Genomic DNA, 17,531 nt, shown 5'->3' on the forward strand with positions numbered 1-17,531 from the left:
ATCGCTTCGGGCTTTTGGTGTTCAATGTACCGCGGAGGCTGATCTCGTTTGGCGGCTGGAGAATGAATGGTTGAGACTGGATGTTTGTTCCAAGTGTGATTGGAAATTCTCCCACCATAGCGCCTTCCAGGTTGGCCTGGGAAGTTAGGGGTAGAGGCGCTGGAAAGTCTCGGCAGCTGTTTCTGACTCTATGAATGAGGCGGAGAAGTTGATTAGCAGTCGGATGATTTCGGGCGTAATTCGGGCACTTCCGGTGATGGTATGCGCGGATGGAAGGTGTTATGAGTGGGGACTGGAAAGTTGCTTTGTGCAGCAGTGTTTGTGGTTAGCAGGCAGCCTCGTCGTCATATGAATGCCAACTGAGCGACTAGTAACGTCGTGACTTTCGTACGTGGTGGATGCTGTTGGTCGTTTGTTCTGAGCAAAATGTTTATCCCATCGAGATATGAGCATTTTCTCACGATCATCTCGCCAAATATCGCATTATTCATCCAATTCTCTTAGTGCTGCACAAGTGTGATTGTCGCTTTGGAGATTTACCGACTTCCGTCGAGATTTAACTATTACGTGCTCTTAAGGCCATCCTAAGAAACAGGATTTTATTTTTTTTGATAGACAGAATTTAAGTGGTGAGAAGAGGAAGTCTCAAGATCTCTTCCTTTTCTGCACATATTTCAAGTGTAACGAATTTTTGGAAGAAGGTTTTTTTCATCCAAAACACTTGAAAAACTTTCTACAATTGCACCTTTTTGTGCTGGAGCAACATTTCACCTTTAAGGTGCTTCAGTAGACATCAAAGACCGGAAAAGTACTCTCAGTTCTTAATATCGAGTCTTTTCACTTGAATTTTATAAGATTTTCCACATATCACGTTCTGCAGAATTCAATTTTTCTGCACAAAAATTTTTCCATCAGTGGCTCAGAGTGTTTCGCGGTGCCGGGGAGTCATTGATCCGGGTTACGTGAGTGAATACGTGCTTTTATGTATTTTTCTGGGGTTGTATGCCAGAGTGAGATAAGAATCGAGACACAATCTCCAAAGGAAAATCGATAAGGGTGTGCATTGAATTTGGTGGTTCAGGATTCCTTGAGAGAAAAGTTGAGGAAAAAAAAGGGGTCAGTCTTGATGAAAAACTAAGAGAAGTTCTCCTGGCTCTTAAGAAGATTCCAAGAAGCTTTTCCGTATAATCCAGATCGTCGTTTGAAGAACGAGGAAGAAGGAAGAAAAAAAATCAACGAGTTTTTGCTTCTTACGCGAAGCCGGCATTTTAGCAGAAGGACCAATTAATGAACTGCCATTAATTTGACCGAAGAAGTAGAGAGCTGAAAGTGATAAGCAAATTGATAGGATAAGAAGAATATTCTTCTTCGAGGCAGAATTTTGCGCGGGAAACCATTGGTGACCATAGACGATTGGAGGTCCACAGAGAAATCAATCCCACGTGAAAATCATTAACGGAAAGTGTTGACAGTTCAATCTGACATTAAATTGAAAATTCAAGAGCCTCCGGGAGTGTCCCTCAGGAAGGGAATTAAATAAGTGTGGTGTACAACTAAAAGTATATAAAATTAAGTGAAAAGAAAAGTTGTTTATGAACGAGGAGACCCAATTCCTCAGCTCTGAGTGTTTTGTGGCAGAAAAGTGCTTCAAATGTTAGCGGCGTGCAGTGTTTTAATTGCTAATTTCTCTATCAATTTGCTCCAACAACGTCCATGACGCGCCTCTTGAGAGCTCAACAAGAAGTGCTTAAGTGAACGAGAAAGAGAGAGAGATAGGCTGTCTTGCATTAAAGTGTTGGAAAGAATAACATTGAACCATTTCATCTGCAATTCACCACTTGTCGACATTAATGTTCTGGCAAGTTCCAACTCGAAATCATCTATTACACAATTTAACATCGTGAGTATCAATTTATAATCACTTCCTCCCTCGAAACCACATAATGTTTATGCAAGAAATGCCCATGCTCAGGGATATGGCAAATTTTCACTTGTAACAGAACAAAATTACTAACCCTCGAGTGTTTTCTTCGACAAAACCCGAAAATTTTATCCAAACAATATCCAGTTTTGTATTTCTATTTCATCCAAAATATTATTGAATTACTCCTATTTTGGCGTATATGAATGTGCCGAAAACCCTCATTTGGATTCATTCCTATCCCTCTCTTGGCTGCTGTAGAGAGAACCCTTGGCAATTGGCATACAAGCAATCTTCACATGCCCCAGAAACGTGAGCACATCCCCAACTTTCCTAATTTTACCGGGGAGAAAAATGAAATACATCGGCCCGTAGCTCAAGTACAGGGTATCATCGTTAAATTAGCACTTGCCATTTAATGTCCTTCCATTTCGTCAGATATGAACAAGTGTGGTATCCCTTGCTTAATTTTTGTGCTCTAGAAAAATAATTAATTACTATCATGTATTTAGGGGTCAAAATGATAATTTTAAAAAACAAACAGTCAGTAGACACAAAGAAAGAAGTCATTAACTGAATCTGCCCGAAGGTTAAATTGATGTAGCGATACGTTAATATGCAGCCGGTTCGCAGATTAAAAGACAACCGTCCGTCGTAGTCTTTCAACGTTTGAGCTGCTTCTATAAAACCAAAAAGTGAAATTAGATCTAAAGTTATAGTGCAACTACATTTTAATTGGCATCACAAACAATTTTAATATAAAACCTAATGCAGAACAATCAAAAATGCTGAAGATTAGGAAAAAACTGGTCAGGCTTGTTCAGATTGTTGATAAAACATTGTATTTAATCAGTGTAAAACTTTTAATAAGGATAATAATTGAAATTGTCAGTAATAGAACTGGAGAGAAATGGAATACCTTTGAATTGTGGCATTTAACCCTTTATGGACGATTGGAACACCGGTGTACCGTAAAGAAAATAATTTTTCCTGACCATACCTACTCTGAAAAAAATGTTTTGTCAAATTAACAAGACAAGTTTGTAAAAAGGATGTTCTTCCATACAGAATATGGAAAAGTTTTGTCAAATCGGCGGCCAACTGGATCTTGTTAAAAGTTTGTCAAAAGAGTGTTTTTCGATATAAAATACAAGAAAAAGTTTTGTCAAATTGGTAAGTAACATCCTTTTGACAAAATTTCAACAAAATCCATTTGTTTGTTTAACAAAACATTTTTTTCAGAGTAGTTATTTTTTTCTTATGTCTGTACATAATTGTAAAGTAGAAGGTTGAAGGAATCTAGAATATTTTTTGCAAGTCTCTAGCTATTTGCTATGTAGTAAATATTTAAGCTAAAAAATGGCGAATTTTTAAATTCTCAAATTCATAATTGATTTATTTATCTTTTATACTTCCAATTCTTTTTTTAAGCAAAACCCTTTTGGCAATAAAACTACAATACTTATACGTAATATTTTTCATTAAAGCAAAAAATATTATTCATTGGTATTGTCAGAAAAATTACTTAAATTTTTGGGCTATTTTTGTCCCTATCGTTCATAGAATCACAAAATACACCGAACCAGACTCTGTTGGACTTTCGAAGGTTAGATGTAAGACTTATCATTGATTATGTTTCTCAGTTTAATTTTTATTGTTGATTTTCAGTCCGTAAAAAGTGTCTCGTCGTTAAAGGGTTAATTTAAAAATAAGGAAAAAATCCCTATCCCAAATGTCTTCCATTCCAATTCAAAGATACCCTGCGTACCCCTATTCGTTTAATTATATTAATTTTTATACAGCGTACGTTCGATAGCGTGCACATATTTAGCCCCAATTGCTATAGGGGAAAGTGGAGCACTTTTGAATTGGGGTACCTTAAAAATTAGGATTTTTTCTCCTATTTTTAAATGAAACTGGACATTATCATAGTATAATTTAGCTCTGCAAACCAATTGTGAAGCTAAATTACATTATGATAAAGCTCATTTCCATTTTAAAATAGAAGAAAAAGTCGAATTTCAAAGCTGCCTCTATTCAAAGGTGCCCCACTTTCCTTCAGTTCTCTGATTGTGCAATTGATGCAAATCCTAGTTTATTCGTTTAATTTGATTTTATTGTAACATACCGAGTCTACTTAAAGGTTATTTGAATTTTTAATATAAATTTTAAAAAGTTTTATCAGTTTGCACTATCAAAGTCGAATTATAATATACTGCTAAAATGACTCAAAGAAAGTTATTTTGTCTTAATTTTTCAAAATATTATACAATCATAAATTGATACAATTTGTCCTCGAAGATTATTTTTAGTTTATTTTACCTTACTTAGGGGGTAGTGGGAAACCTTCGAATTGGTTTACCTTTGAAATTGGGTATTTTTTCCTTTTTAAAAAGGAATTGAGGCTTATTATGTAATTTAGCTTGACAATTGGTTTGTAGAGCTAAATGATATCATGGCAATGCCCAGTTCTGTTTTAAAATTGTTAAAAAAGCCGTATTTGAAATGTACCCAAATTCAAAGTTGCATCACTTCGCCCTAGTGGTAAAACTGAAATAAAATATTAATTGAAAAATAATTTAACCTTACAGCATAAAAATAACAAAAAAATCCGTGGATAAATATTTAGTTTGAAAATTTACGTGAAAAGATATTTTTTCTTATTAATCTTTATAAATTAGAAATATTATTTTGCTATTAATAGACTGTGAAACCCATTAAAACTGGGTTAGAAGAATTAAAAGAAATAGTTGGTACTATGGAATTAATCTCATTATAACCACGAAAACATGAAATAAGGTAATAAAATTGAAGATAAGATATATAAATAAAATAAAATCATAATTAGAAGTATCTTAGTATCGGAATGAAACTCTTTTTTCGAAATTAATTAATCTTTGTTTGTTGAATAATCAAAATAGTATAAAAATTTTCTAAACAATATTTTTCGTGTCATATTTTCTAAATTGTATATTTTAGAAAGCATAGTTTGAAGGTATTCTAAAAATATTGCAATTGATTGGAACAAGACAGAATGTACTCCATTCTATTAATTGAAAGAAAATTGTTAAATTGTTGTATATTTTGTATTTTTTTTTTGTTTTGTCAATTTCTTGAGTATGCGAAAACTAAAAATTCATGGAAATTTGAAGAACAAAAGATGTGGCCGAAAGTGCGAATTTGCTGAAATTTGGTACAGATCCTCTAATTTAAATTTACAAGTAAATTTGTTTATTGTATAAAGTTTAACACACAAACAGTTTGTTGATCACGATCAATTTAGATTATAAAAATTGCGGATTCGAATACCGTTAATGCTTGCATGGATTTTCTATTGGTTGAGTGACAAGGCTTGACTTGCAGCTACTCTACAATATTTAATTGTAATTCAACATTAAAATTGATTTCGAAAATCGCGTATAAAAAAAAAACCTAAAATAAAAACCTTCCTTCACTTTCATACGCAAAATTAGCAAAAGAAATTATAATAATTGATTAATTTAATCAAATAAAGGCGCTTATTATCACTAGAGTCATTGAAATTGATATAATGCATTTTTGAAAATTGTCGTAACATCCAAGATCTTCATACATTGAAAGTTACGGCTTTATAAACGATAGAAGTTACGATAAAATCTTATTGTGTTTTATCGAACATATCACTGAAAAAAATTTGGGCACCCGCCCGGGTAATATGGTTATACCAGCAAAAAGTTCCCATACATTAGTGGAACATATTACTTTAAGCGACATACAGTTCACCTCATGCGCCTAAATTTTGACTACAGGCGACAAAATCAACAAATTTTCTACTTGTAAAATATATAACCTCAGCCAACAAAGTAATTTTGCATTTCTTGGTACATTTAAATGACTCTGAATGCCAAAAAATGTGGATTTGGTTTTATTGGTGATGCAATCCGAGTTGCATCCGCGACTTCCCTATCAAGCGGCTTTATGGCGCAGCTACCGGCCATGTCCAAGCGCTCTCGACAGGGTTTCGCCAGAGACTGACTTAACCCTCCCCTTACGAACTCGAGGCAACCATAGGCGCACACCCATAGCCTCCCCTTATGACCCGGTAGCTCGCTCCTAATCCGCTATATAGACGTAGGAGGAGAGAGATGATGCAACATTCGGCCATACTGATGCAGTGACGTCCCTGGCACTGGCAGAGAGTTCGAACGCGCCACGATCAGTACACCTACTTGTTCAACATCCCTTTGCACACGAACCCATTTCGACAATTCCTAGTTGGCCAAACAAGGAATATAAAGGTTAAGTTAATACTCAAGCCTTTAAGGGTTCCACACCATAACCTTACTACTCCAACTTTCCCATTTTCTGGCAGTGTGCGTGAAACACCCCTTCCGGTCAAGGATAAGTCAAGATAGTACGTTATGCCAAGTCGTACCATGACTCCATCAACCTGCGTGACACTCAAGGCCGCACACGCCATGGATCATCACTCGGGTACCAAGTTCATTCGCAGAATCACTACCATTTTCATGCATGGCGCGGAACACCAAGCTTGTCAAGTCGTGATCTCGAATCTGCATTAGGGATTAAGACACAACTTAGTCCTAATACCTAATCATCCAGTGGTTTCCATACAACAGACCCTTCACTATATTTTGGGGACCAACCAAAGGAGAAACCACCAAACCATCTGTCAGACCAAGTTGTCAATTCACAGTACTTCAAATATATTGAATGCTAACAAGGGAATAATTCACATTTCATTTTGAATTCAAACTTGTGACAGATCAGCAGACTATTTCAATCTTCGGACGAAGAATCCACATCGAAGTCAACGAGTTCCAGGTCTGCTCGATTAGCCCATAGCTTCATCTTGTCGGCCGCATAAACCGACTCAAACGGCTTGTTTGTCAGCTGTGTGGCTGCGGTATCCACAACCAGATACCGATCATTTCCCATGACCTTTTCAACAGAATAAGGTCCTCGGTATCTCTGATGCATCTTCCTGCTAGACCCACTGGCAGGAGCATCCCATCGCAGCAACACTAAGTCACCCTCTTCATAACGATGAGGTTTCGGGTGATTCTCGTTGTGTTTTTGAGCTTTGTGCTTCTCTGCCTCAAAAACCTTTTTCGCTGTCAATTCCCTCAGCTCTGACAAATTCATTACTGAGTCACTCCCGACATCTTCCATGACAGCGTTTGCCACAACATTGCCCAAAATGTTCCGTGGTCGGTACCCAAACAGAAGTTCTTGGGGAGAATGCCCCGTGATCCGGTTACGAGCTGAGTTCATGTTCCATTGCACAGATGGTAGATGTTTGTACCAATCCGTACCACTTTCATTTTCATTCATAGCCTTCAGAGACTCTCCCAATATACGGAAACGTCTTTCCACGAGACCATTGGCTCGTGGGGTCTTCGCAGCGACCAATGCGATCTTAATGTCTCTCTCACGACAATACTCTTCGAAAGTATTCGAGGTGAAGGCAGTCCCTCTGTCACAGACTATCACAGCAGGATAACCAAAGAATTGACAAACCTCTTCCAAGACTCGAATAACTCCAGCCGTATTGGTTGTCTTTACTGGACGGAGGACAATATACTTAGTGAATGAGTCAATTACAGCCAACACATGTTCACATCCACCTTTTGCTCGAGGGTAGGGACCACAATGGTCCAAGTGGATGACTCGGAACGGCACAGGGGGTTTCTTGAATGCGTGCAATTCAATGTGTGACTCATCCGCACCTCTCTTAGCTTGCATGCAATTGATGCATGAGTCTACATATTTCTTCACGGTCTTCCTCATCCTAGGCCAGTAGAAATCCTTAGAAATGTGCTCCGCTGTTCCGTTGAACGCCGGATGACCATTCCGATCATGAGCCAAATGCAGGAGGTGTAGGCGCATGCCCAAAGGAACGTAGAACTTAAGACCATTTGGAGACTTAAAATACACGCGTTCCCCCTTCAACTCATAAGACTGCAAAATCTGTGCTGCATTTTCATGACCTTTATATTCTCCGTTGAGAACCTTTTTGATTTGTACAAGGTCACCGTCACGGGTCTGAGCAGCAGCGAGCCAATCCATTTCACTTATAATTTTCAAAACTTGAGCGTTCTTCGGTGGATTGCGACTAAAGAAATCAGCATGTCTCATGTGACATCCATTCCTGAATCTCAACTCAAAATCAAACTCCTGGATATCACACCACCACCTGGCCAATTTTGCAGACAAATCTCTCTTTTCATGGGCCTGTCTAAGGGAATTGCAGTCAGTGTATATAACAAACGACCTACCCAAGAGATAATATCGGAAACGCCGAAGACTTTCGAGAACTGCCAGAGTCTCAAGCTCAAAACTCGAATACTTCGCTTCCGCAGTCGTTGTCACTCGACTAAAATAAGCCACGGGTCGTGACGTTCCCTCATCATCTATCTGCATGAGGACACCTCCGAGACCAAAGCTCGAGCCATCACAATGAAGCTCATGCTTCATCTTTGGGTCAAATAACGTCAAGATGGGTTTCTCAGCTAATGCCTTCTTCAGAATTTGAAACGCTTCTTCATGATGCTCCAACCAAACAAACTTTGTGGCATCCTTTTTCAGAAGATCATAGAGAGGTCTGGCAATCTTGGAATATGCAGGGACAAATCGGCGGAAATATCCCGTGAGTCCCAAGAACTCACGAACACTCTTGAAAGTTCCAGGTTTCTCAAACTTCTCAATAGCTTCCGTTTTGTGATCCCCTGGTGTGATGCCATCTTGACTCACGTTATATCCAAGATACTTCACCTTCGTTTGTAGAAACTGACACTTCTCAACATTGAGAGTGAGTCCTGCCTTGCTTAGTTCTTTCACTACGCGTTGCAATAATTCCAAGTTTTCATCGATAGTAGTTGTTGGAAGCATTATGTCATCGACATAATATGAAATTCCAGCATCCTTCACAGGCTGCAATACTCGGTTTATTACACGAACGAAAACCGAAGGCGAATTTGTGAGGCCATATGGCACTCTTTTGAACTGATATTGTCCATCGGGAACAACAAACGCTGTGTACTGACGTGATTCCGGTTCCACCTCAATTTGATGATAACCAGCTCGGAGATCTAGGGAAGTGAACCATGTTTTACCAGCCAACTTATCGAGCTCTTCTTCAATCCGTGGGAGTGGAAAGTTTTCATGCTGACAAATCTTATTCAACTTCCTATAGTCCACGCACATACGTGGGCTTCCAGAGGCTTTAGTTACGAGGACAACAGGACTCGAGAATTCGCTATGACTTTCTTCAATGATGTCGTTTTCCAAGAGTTCACTGATTATTCCTCGCAAAATCTCTCTTTGCGCATTAGACACGCTGTACGGGCGATATCGGATAACCTCTGTTGACTTCATGATGAGCTTCATTGGCCCCAAAGTGGTATGACCAAGTTCCTTTTGATTCATTGCAAAGCAATCACGATAATCATTTATGAGCCTCATCAAACGCGCCCTATCAGCCTCTGACATATCTTCTCCAATTGTCACGTCAGACAACTCAATGGCCCTCTTCTCCTTTGACAACGTGACTGTAAAGACAGGATTAGCTGGAACCAAATGATCATCTTCCTTAGACACTTTGACTATCAAATCGTTGTGTGTCTTGACTAATGTAACTCCTGGTGTCGAGAAAAGATCAATTCCGCAAAGTAGAGGAACTTCTAACAAACAATCGGAGACCACGAAGACCTCCAATTTATGCTTAAACTTCTCAATCTGAATGTCCACCTTGAAACTTCCCAAAGACTCAACTGTGCCACCGCCAAAACCAACAAACACCTTTCTTTCACCTAGGCCAGACCATCCAATTCTCTCAGCTAGTGACTTGGCAATTAGGGTTGCCACGCTTCCCAGGTCAATTAACGCTTCACATGTCTCTCGATTGACCTGGCACTTCTTGATAAGACCTTTATTTGTTAGGGTGGTGGGCCTTGTCACCACCCCGACGGGAAAATCCGACCCTTTCTTTGGACAGTCCCTGACAAGATGTTCTTCGGACCCACAAGCGTAGCACCTTCTTTTCTTTACTTTATCAGGTGCCTTAGAGTTTGATTGCGGCTTCCCCTTTGGAACACTCTCGTCTTTATTCTCTCTTTCGGTCTCATCCTTTGACTTGGAAGCCTGGTCTTTTGTACGGGAATAGAATTTGCGACCAAACTTCTTCGAAGATCCACTGGAAGTGGCCTTATCATTAGAACTGGTACTCGTGCCTGGTTGGTTCTCTGGCTGTCCTTCTTGATTGGACTCACGCTTTGGATTCTTGGTGGTTTGCTCGACCTTTTTCATATACGACAAAAAGTCGGTGAGAGATCCATGTGGAGCAGCTGACAAGAGACCACGCATCATAAGATTCGGAACACCATCAATCAAATACTGCCGGATGGAGTCGTCATCTAGGTTAATCCTCCTGGCCTGCTTCACCACTGAATGGAAATATGACTCAATTGGCTCATCGCTCTTCCTCTTCCTACCGGCAAGAACCTTGTGGACATCAGCTGATGACAACTGTTCAGGGAAATTCTTCAAAATCTCTTGCTTGAAGTGAGCATAATCCACTATCATTGTCTGCATCCCCTCAAACCATTCACGTGCTGGACCCTTGAGACGGATGACAGCTGTTAGCATGGCACGCTGAGGGTTCATGTCGTACAAAGCCACGACATTGTCCACTTTCTGAAGCCATTCACTAGCCATAGGACTCTTCTCATTTCCCGGTTCAAATGCAGGAATCAAGGCTTCAATCTCTCGTAGGGTTAAGACTGTGGACTGAGAAGCCGACAAATCTTGTGAGGAAAGGCTAACTTGAGAGCGATTTCGACTTGGGCGAGGCATTTCGGACTGTTCGGGAAAAAACAACACCAATACCCAAGATTAGGACCAGAAACTAACCCAAAAGATTCACAACCGCTTTATTAGGGACAAGAAAAATCATCAGGAAATACTTGTTTTATTTTTCAAAGGTACCTGGAATAAACATTACCCCCAGATCATGGTAATGTAGGGACAAAATACCCGATTTGGTATCAGGATGGAATAAGAAAATTGCAATGGGCAATAATTCTTCAATAAAAATGTCATCTCAAGGGCAAATGTAGAGTAAAATATAGCAATTTAACTTGAAAAATCAATAATTGTTACTGTAAATGATATCGTTGCCATTACTTTCTATTTTTGTGAACAAGAAATCACAAAGAACTGTAATTTATCTGATAAAAATTACCACAATTATTCAGTGTAGCTTAATTTCTTGGAAATTCACTTGTTTTGTCTTTTAAAATGACGAGATTCTTCACAATTTAAAGAAATAAATTGTACTTACAACCTCCCAGCACCTGCAAGACTTATCAATAATTTTCCTCCCTCCTCGATGATAATAATCTCTAAGAAAGGATGAAAATATTATCAGTAAAATAAACATTTCAAATTGCTGCACCAAAACTTCTGCCATGTACTGTAAAATGTACCTCAAAGAAGCGTTAAAATTTAGCACAAATAAATTTGGTAGAACACAGCAAATTTGCAAATCACTTCCTGCCAAATAATAAGAATTATTAATTTTCACTTTCAACTGCACACAGCTTCACGTCTGGATTCTTAAAAATACCTGCCAAAATTATCAAAAAACAATTTGAACAAATTAATTCTGCAGCGCAGTAAATCACCAGACACTTGGAATGCGAATGAGGCTAAAATAACTGAAAGGCAATTGTCTCCCAAAATTAACAAAGAACAATGCATAAAATATCATTAGATAGAAGGGGTTGAGAGATCTCTCCATGCCACACACACAAACATTCTCACACAAGAGGGGTAAAAACTCTCTCTCGAGCGATCACGCCACCGCTCGCTTATACTTATCCTTCTCCCTCGCTGGGTGGAATTCTCGCACTCTCTCCACTCGAAGCTCTCCGCGTGCATTTTTTCCCTCTCTAGAGGATCGCTTGTGCTCCCTCTCTGCGCTTTACTCTTGGTGATGGGGTTCTGGAATTTTCCACTGTCTGAACATGTCACAGACAAGTTTTTCCTCCAGAAATGGTCAGGGAAAAGCACTGTGCAGCTTTCCCAACCCCAATGAAACATCCACAGGTGCTTCTTTCACCATTTTATGCACCTGAGAGGGCCTCCAAAGCGATTTTTGTCGCCCCAAGAGACACGATCAACCCTCACGGTGATCTTGTGCCATTTCCTTGGGATTTTCGGGAGCTGATGCACTTTTCACACACTTCACTACTTTCACTTCACTTGGGGCTTCTTGAGCCCTTATCCCACTTCTGAAATGATGCAATCCGAGTTGCATCCGCGACTTCCCTATCAAGCGGCTTTATGGCGCAGCTACCGGCCATGTCCAAGCGCTCTCGACAGGGTTTCGCCAGAGACTGACTTAACCCTCCCCTTACGAACTCGAGGCAACCATAGGCGCACACCCATAGCCTCCCCTTATGACCCGGTAGCTCGCTCCTAATCCGCTATATAGACGTAGGAGGAGAGAGATGATGCAACATTGGTAATATAATTGTCCTTTCTGGGTAAACTATTTAACCTCATGAGGATATTATTCATTTAGGGTATAATATTATGCTTCCTAGGTAATATATTTTACTGCAAATGAAAATATGTATAGTTCTCTCTTTCATGCAAAAAAAAATAACAGTTGTCTCTTTAATTTTTTCACGGTCATGCGATGCGTCATTTTTATGGGGCGTCAGTTCTAATTTGACATGTAAATTGTGCGGAGTGAAATTTTGTGAAAATCGATTATTTAAAGGAATTTCTCGGGAAATTGTAATTCTTAGTCTTTTATGAGGAGTTCAAAGGTAAGTTACTATACCATGTATAACCTACTAGTAAAAATTCCATGGAATCCACGTGAAATTAACACAAAAAGCTCATTAAATTTTTCTCTTTCTACTCTTTTTAGGAAAACCATACAATTCCCAGGAAAGTGTTTAGTGGATTACCTACGAGGGATTAAAACAATTGATCGAGGAAATAGGTCGCATAGGCATACTCTGGACGCAGCGGCGTGCATTGAAAAACGCAAAAAAATTCTTTCCGGAGCAGAAATGGTCACATAACCTCAAAACACCGAACCACTTTGTCCACTTGATTTTCCTGACCTGCAAGCTTGTCTAGTCCCTGCTACCAGTCATTTTGGCCCAACAGCAGTCACAATTGACGTTATACGTTTCGTAGAGATAAAAAAAAACTTATTTTCGTCCCGTGTGAGAAGGAGACCAAGACTTTCCTGAAGGGGCACCTCTACATGGCGTTTAATAATTTTTAAATAGAATATGGGGAATGACAACGACGAGAGAAAAGGAAACTGTACTTTTGTGTTCTGCGACCACGATTCTAGTGATGCTCACTTTTTTTATAAAGAATTTATCTTCGGGCAGATGCGTTTTGGTCCGGTGATTAAAATGTGGAGAATAAGATTTGACGGGAAACACCGAGCTTTAAGATGTATGAATGTAAGTTTGTTATTCCCGTATTTGTATTTCCAAAACTGTGGCAAATCTTTATTTAATTTAAACTTCACATTAGACAAAAAAATCTTTTGAAAAGAGAATGAAAACAAATACAAATACTGTTCAAAAATATGGAGTAAATCAAAATTTAAATTTCTTACACGAGCAAAGGCGATTTAAAAAATCCAAATTAATAAGATTCTAACATTTTAATATTATATAAAAAATTAATACTATGATATCGAAGTTAACCACTTATTTTTTAAGTAATTGCGATATTGATTTATGAGAAAAATTATTTTATTTTCTTCTAAATTAATATTAAACGAAGTATTTTGATGAAAGGGCTAATTCCTATGTTATTGCAAAAGCAAATAGCAACGAAATGAAAAAGATATAATCAAAACAGAGTATTAGACAAAAATTAATAATATCGCTCCTTAGAAATTACAGGGGGCTAACTCATTCTGAGCCATTTTTCAGGAGACAACATGAAGATTTAATTTTATGTAAATAATAATCTCAATTTAATACCTCAACAAAAACAATTTATTTCTTTTCTATTCATGTGAGCATTAATATAAACATCGTGATTTTCAATTTTTTTTCTGTTTGCTTCAAACAGAAGCAAACAGATTTGCCCATGCAATCAAAAGAGTAAAATTTTGAAACATTATTTCTAAAACCGACATTTGGTGACTCATATCATCTGAAAATTTTAAAGTCGCAAAAACTGAGTTAGCCCCTTGTAATTTCCATGGAGCGATATTAACTTTGTGATTAATTTTATACCACAAACATGTGTAAATAATATATGTATTTGAAATTTAAATTGTTGTGATAAAATAAAAAAAATATTTTCTAGGTAACTATTGTTTTATTTTGGTAAAATATTGTACTGAAAACATTTATTACGTAATTCAGTATACCAGGAAGACATAATAGATTTGACAAATGCAGTTATTCACATTACTAGTGTTAACAAAGTATTGTTTGCACCTGGTGTAACATAATACCAAAGAATGCTTTCTCAGTTAAAAATTTTGACCAAGAGCGTCAAATGATAGGATGAAATATTTTTCCTTAGTGGTACAACCATTCTACTACGGCCGGCTAACTGTTATACAAGGACTAAAAGCGTTATTGATAATACCACAGCAAACTGAATTTTAGTCACGCTCGGTTATATTTTTTTTCAGTGATATCTTAATATCTCAGCTTTTAAATAATTTTAAAAAGATTTTCTCGACTTAACTTACAGTTTATTAGTGCCACTTTTATTATTTTGACTCAAAAGTATCACATTCGGGGCTCATTTTTAAGAAAAATAATACTGAACTGAAAATTTCGTCTCTTGAAAAGTTGTTAAAAGGAAGTTACGACAAATTCTGATTTAACTGACGATATTTTTGTAATAAGAGTTATAATTTTACTTCATCATTTAATGTACTTGAGATAAGATATTTGATATTGCATATTAAATTTTTGTAAGGAGCGCTTAAAGGATTAAAGACGGAAAATTTCATATAAGAAATTAATGGAATGTTAATTGGGTAAATTCTCGGTGTTAGCGTTTGGTATTTGAAACCTCTGAAATCAGTTACAACGTTGATAATGACATGTGAGTTCTACCATGAGAGATGCATCAATTAATTGCTTTAAAGTTTTAGTATTCCAACAAACTGGTAATTTCGGGATTATTTTTTATTATTTTAATATCACGATAAACCTCAAATTGCCACCGTTTTTATCGTATTATTTAACTGGAAATCCTGAAAATTGATTTAAGAGATAATTCACCAATTGTTTAGCATAATTAACTATTTATTGTTCAATTTAGGCTGAGCTTTTCACGAACCTGTATTTATCAATATTGGTAAATTTATGGAATTTTAAATGATATCGGTGTGTTTTAGTTTTAGGGAACTCGTTCTAATTGAGAATTCAATTTCTGATTAAAAGAACTTGCTCACATCATAGTTCAAAAGAATTCCGTGTCGGAAAAGAACAAAATCAGTTGGAGGCAAAATGTCTTGTTGAATTAGTTAAATATTCTGGCACAGTTGTTAAAAGAACCAATTCAATTCATTTTTGACATGCCGCTTATTTGGCTGAGAACAGACGAAACGACAAAACGTATAATGTTTCTGTTTAGATAATTTTGTACAAGTGAGTCAATTCGAGGTTTGAGACTTCCTATTGCACTGTGAGTGGCAAGTAAAAGATGTTTGGATGATTCCAAACCGGGATTAAGATTATTTCACTAGATGATTTTGTTTATCCTTTCAATTTAGAAGCACTTTATAAGAGAGAGAGAAAGAAAATGAAACTAATGAGAAACATTTGCAAGAATCTTCTGCATTAATCACATGAAATAAAGCTTATGAAAAGATTCACCACCTAGAGAGATATCTCAACTGTTGGTCTTTGCACTACGATTTATTGTTATTGGGCTAAAAAGCAGTTTTATATCCCTCTTCGGAGGATAATTGAAGTGTCTGAATAAACAAGAAAATTTTTGGGATTGTTTTCTTAGGCGAAGTATAAGTCACATGGGGTGACAATCTCAAACATTCCCATTGGAATTTCCTTAGCACTATCTGGGTGCATTTGACTACAAGAAAAACATGTTTCAAAATCGAGCTCAACGGCATTTGAAATAATGATCAACAGAATGAAGTTCAATCTCATGCAACATAGAGTCGGGTATTTTAGTAACATTATTAAGCCATTAGCGGTTTTTCTTCAATTTCACTCTCACGATACTTTTTTCCGTGGCGGATGAATTAACTTATAGGTCCTCTATTCACGCAAAACCTACATTGTACGAAAGGGTGGCCCTACCAAATGGGCGGAGTGAAGGGTTGAAGTATTTAACCTGTGCAGTCATCCATCAATGTGGCAAGAGGGTGATATTGGAAATTTTCATATTCAATGCTCCCAAATTGTACCCCTTTCAGACCAAATGGTGACTAATGCTAATGATATTCCAATGGCAATTTCAACTACCTCTGGTTGAAAACTATTTTAGGAATTATCGGTTGTAAAATGATCGGACAAATTATAATTCTGGTGAGACAATCTGTCAAAATGACACTTCAATAAGTTCAAAGCAGCGAGTGGTTGATAAATTAACGGGTTGCATCAAAATATTTAACGGAAATTTTTTTCGGCAGCTTCGAGAAAGAAACACTAGTTCAGTTCAGTAATAACCTTTCGAAGAGACAAAGTCATTCCAAAGCCAAACCAAATCTATTCGAAAATCTACCGGAAGCCTAAAGTGCAAGTTCACATATTCACCGTTTTAGCGCTGATTGTTCTGTCATTTCGAATTTCGTTGTTCTTGACATTTCAATCGTCAATTTTGTGAAAAGCAGTGTCCAAACGTTTGCTGCAAACGGTGATTTTTGTATAGTTTCAATACAGTGTTTCAATTGGAATTTTATTAATATAAATATCCCTCTCATGACTCATTCACTTTTTGTAAAACTCGTTGGTGTAAACTTTCGAAATCCCAACGGGTTTTTAAATAAGTTATCTCTGATATGCCTTAGAATCGGTACAGAGAAAACCTCAACTGAGAGGGTTTTTAAATTGGAATGCTTATTACTGAATGTAGGGACCCTTCCCATTCACGGTGAAGATTGATTCTCCAATAGTGTCTTGGATAAAATGCGATTGGTACTCTATTTGCACAAAAGGTCATTTGTGTTCGAAGAATTCAAACTCAGTGTTAAAATTATTACTCATTGATAATGATTTTCCTTTCAACAAAATCAAACCGGTTTTATTTTGACACTCGAGGTACTTCGAAATTCGAACATAAAATATACTCCAGCCACCATGCGGAAAAAACGGGAAGTAAAAATGTCTTCACTGGCCTTAAACAGAAGTACATTTTGATTCTCCATTAGTGTCTTGGATAAAAGGTAAATGGAACTCTATTTGTACAAAAAGTCGTTGAAGTTCGAAGAATTCAAATTCAATTTCGAATTTTTATACTAAATTTTCGAACAAGGTGGGGAAAATTTATCAAATATCACACTAAAAAGCTGGCAAAAGAGTTATTTAGTGATTATGGAGTGATTAAATACTGGGGCAAGAACAGTAAACGTCGTTGT

The 17,531-nt window shown here is 37.3% G+C and overlaps 1 protein-coding gene across 1 annotated transcript in view; it reads left to right on the forward strand.

Moving 5' to 3' along the window:
• Positions 1–253: 253 nt before the first annotated feature.
• The window catches only part of LOC129802325 (MOXD1 homolog 2), a 391,421-nt gene continuing 374,143 nt past the window's right edge, over positions 254–17,531 (forward strand). Inside the window, exon 1 of the mRNA XM_055848051.1 lies at positions 254–1,900. The gene's annotated coding sequence lies outside the window, so the exon portion shown is untranslated. The remainder of the gene's footprint in view (positions 1,901–17,531) is intronic.

This window comes from Phlebotomus papatasi, chromosome 2 (genome assembly GCF_024763615.1).
Source record: "Phlebotomus papatasi isolate M1 chromosome 2, Ppap_2.1, whole genome shotgun sequence".
In the NCBI taxonomy this organism is placed as follows: Eukaryota; Metazoa; Arthropoda; class Insecta; order Diptera; family Psychodidae; genus Phlebotomus; species Phlebotomus papatasi.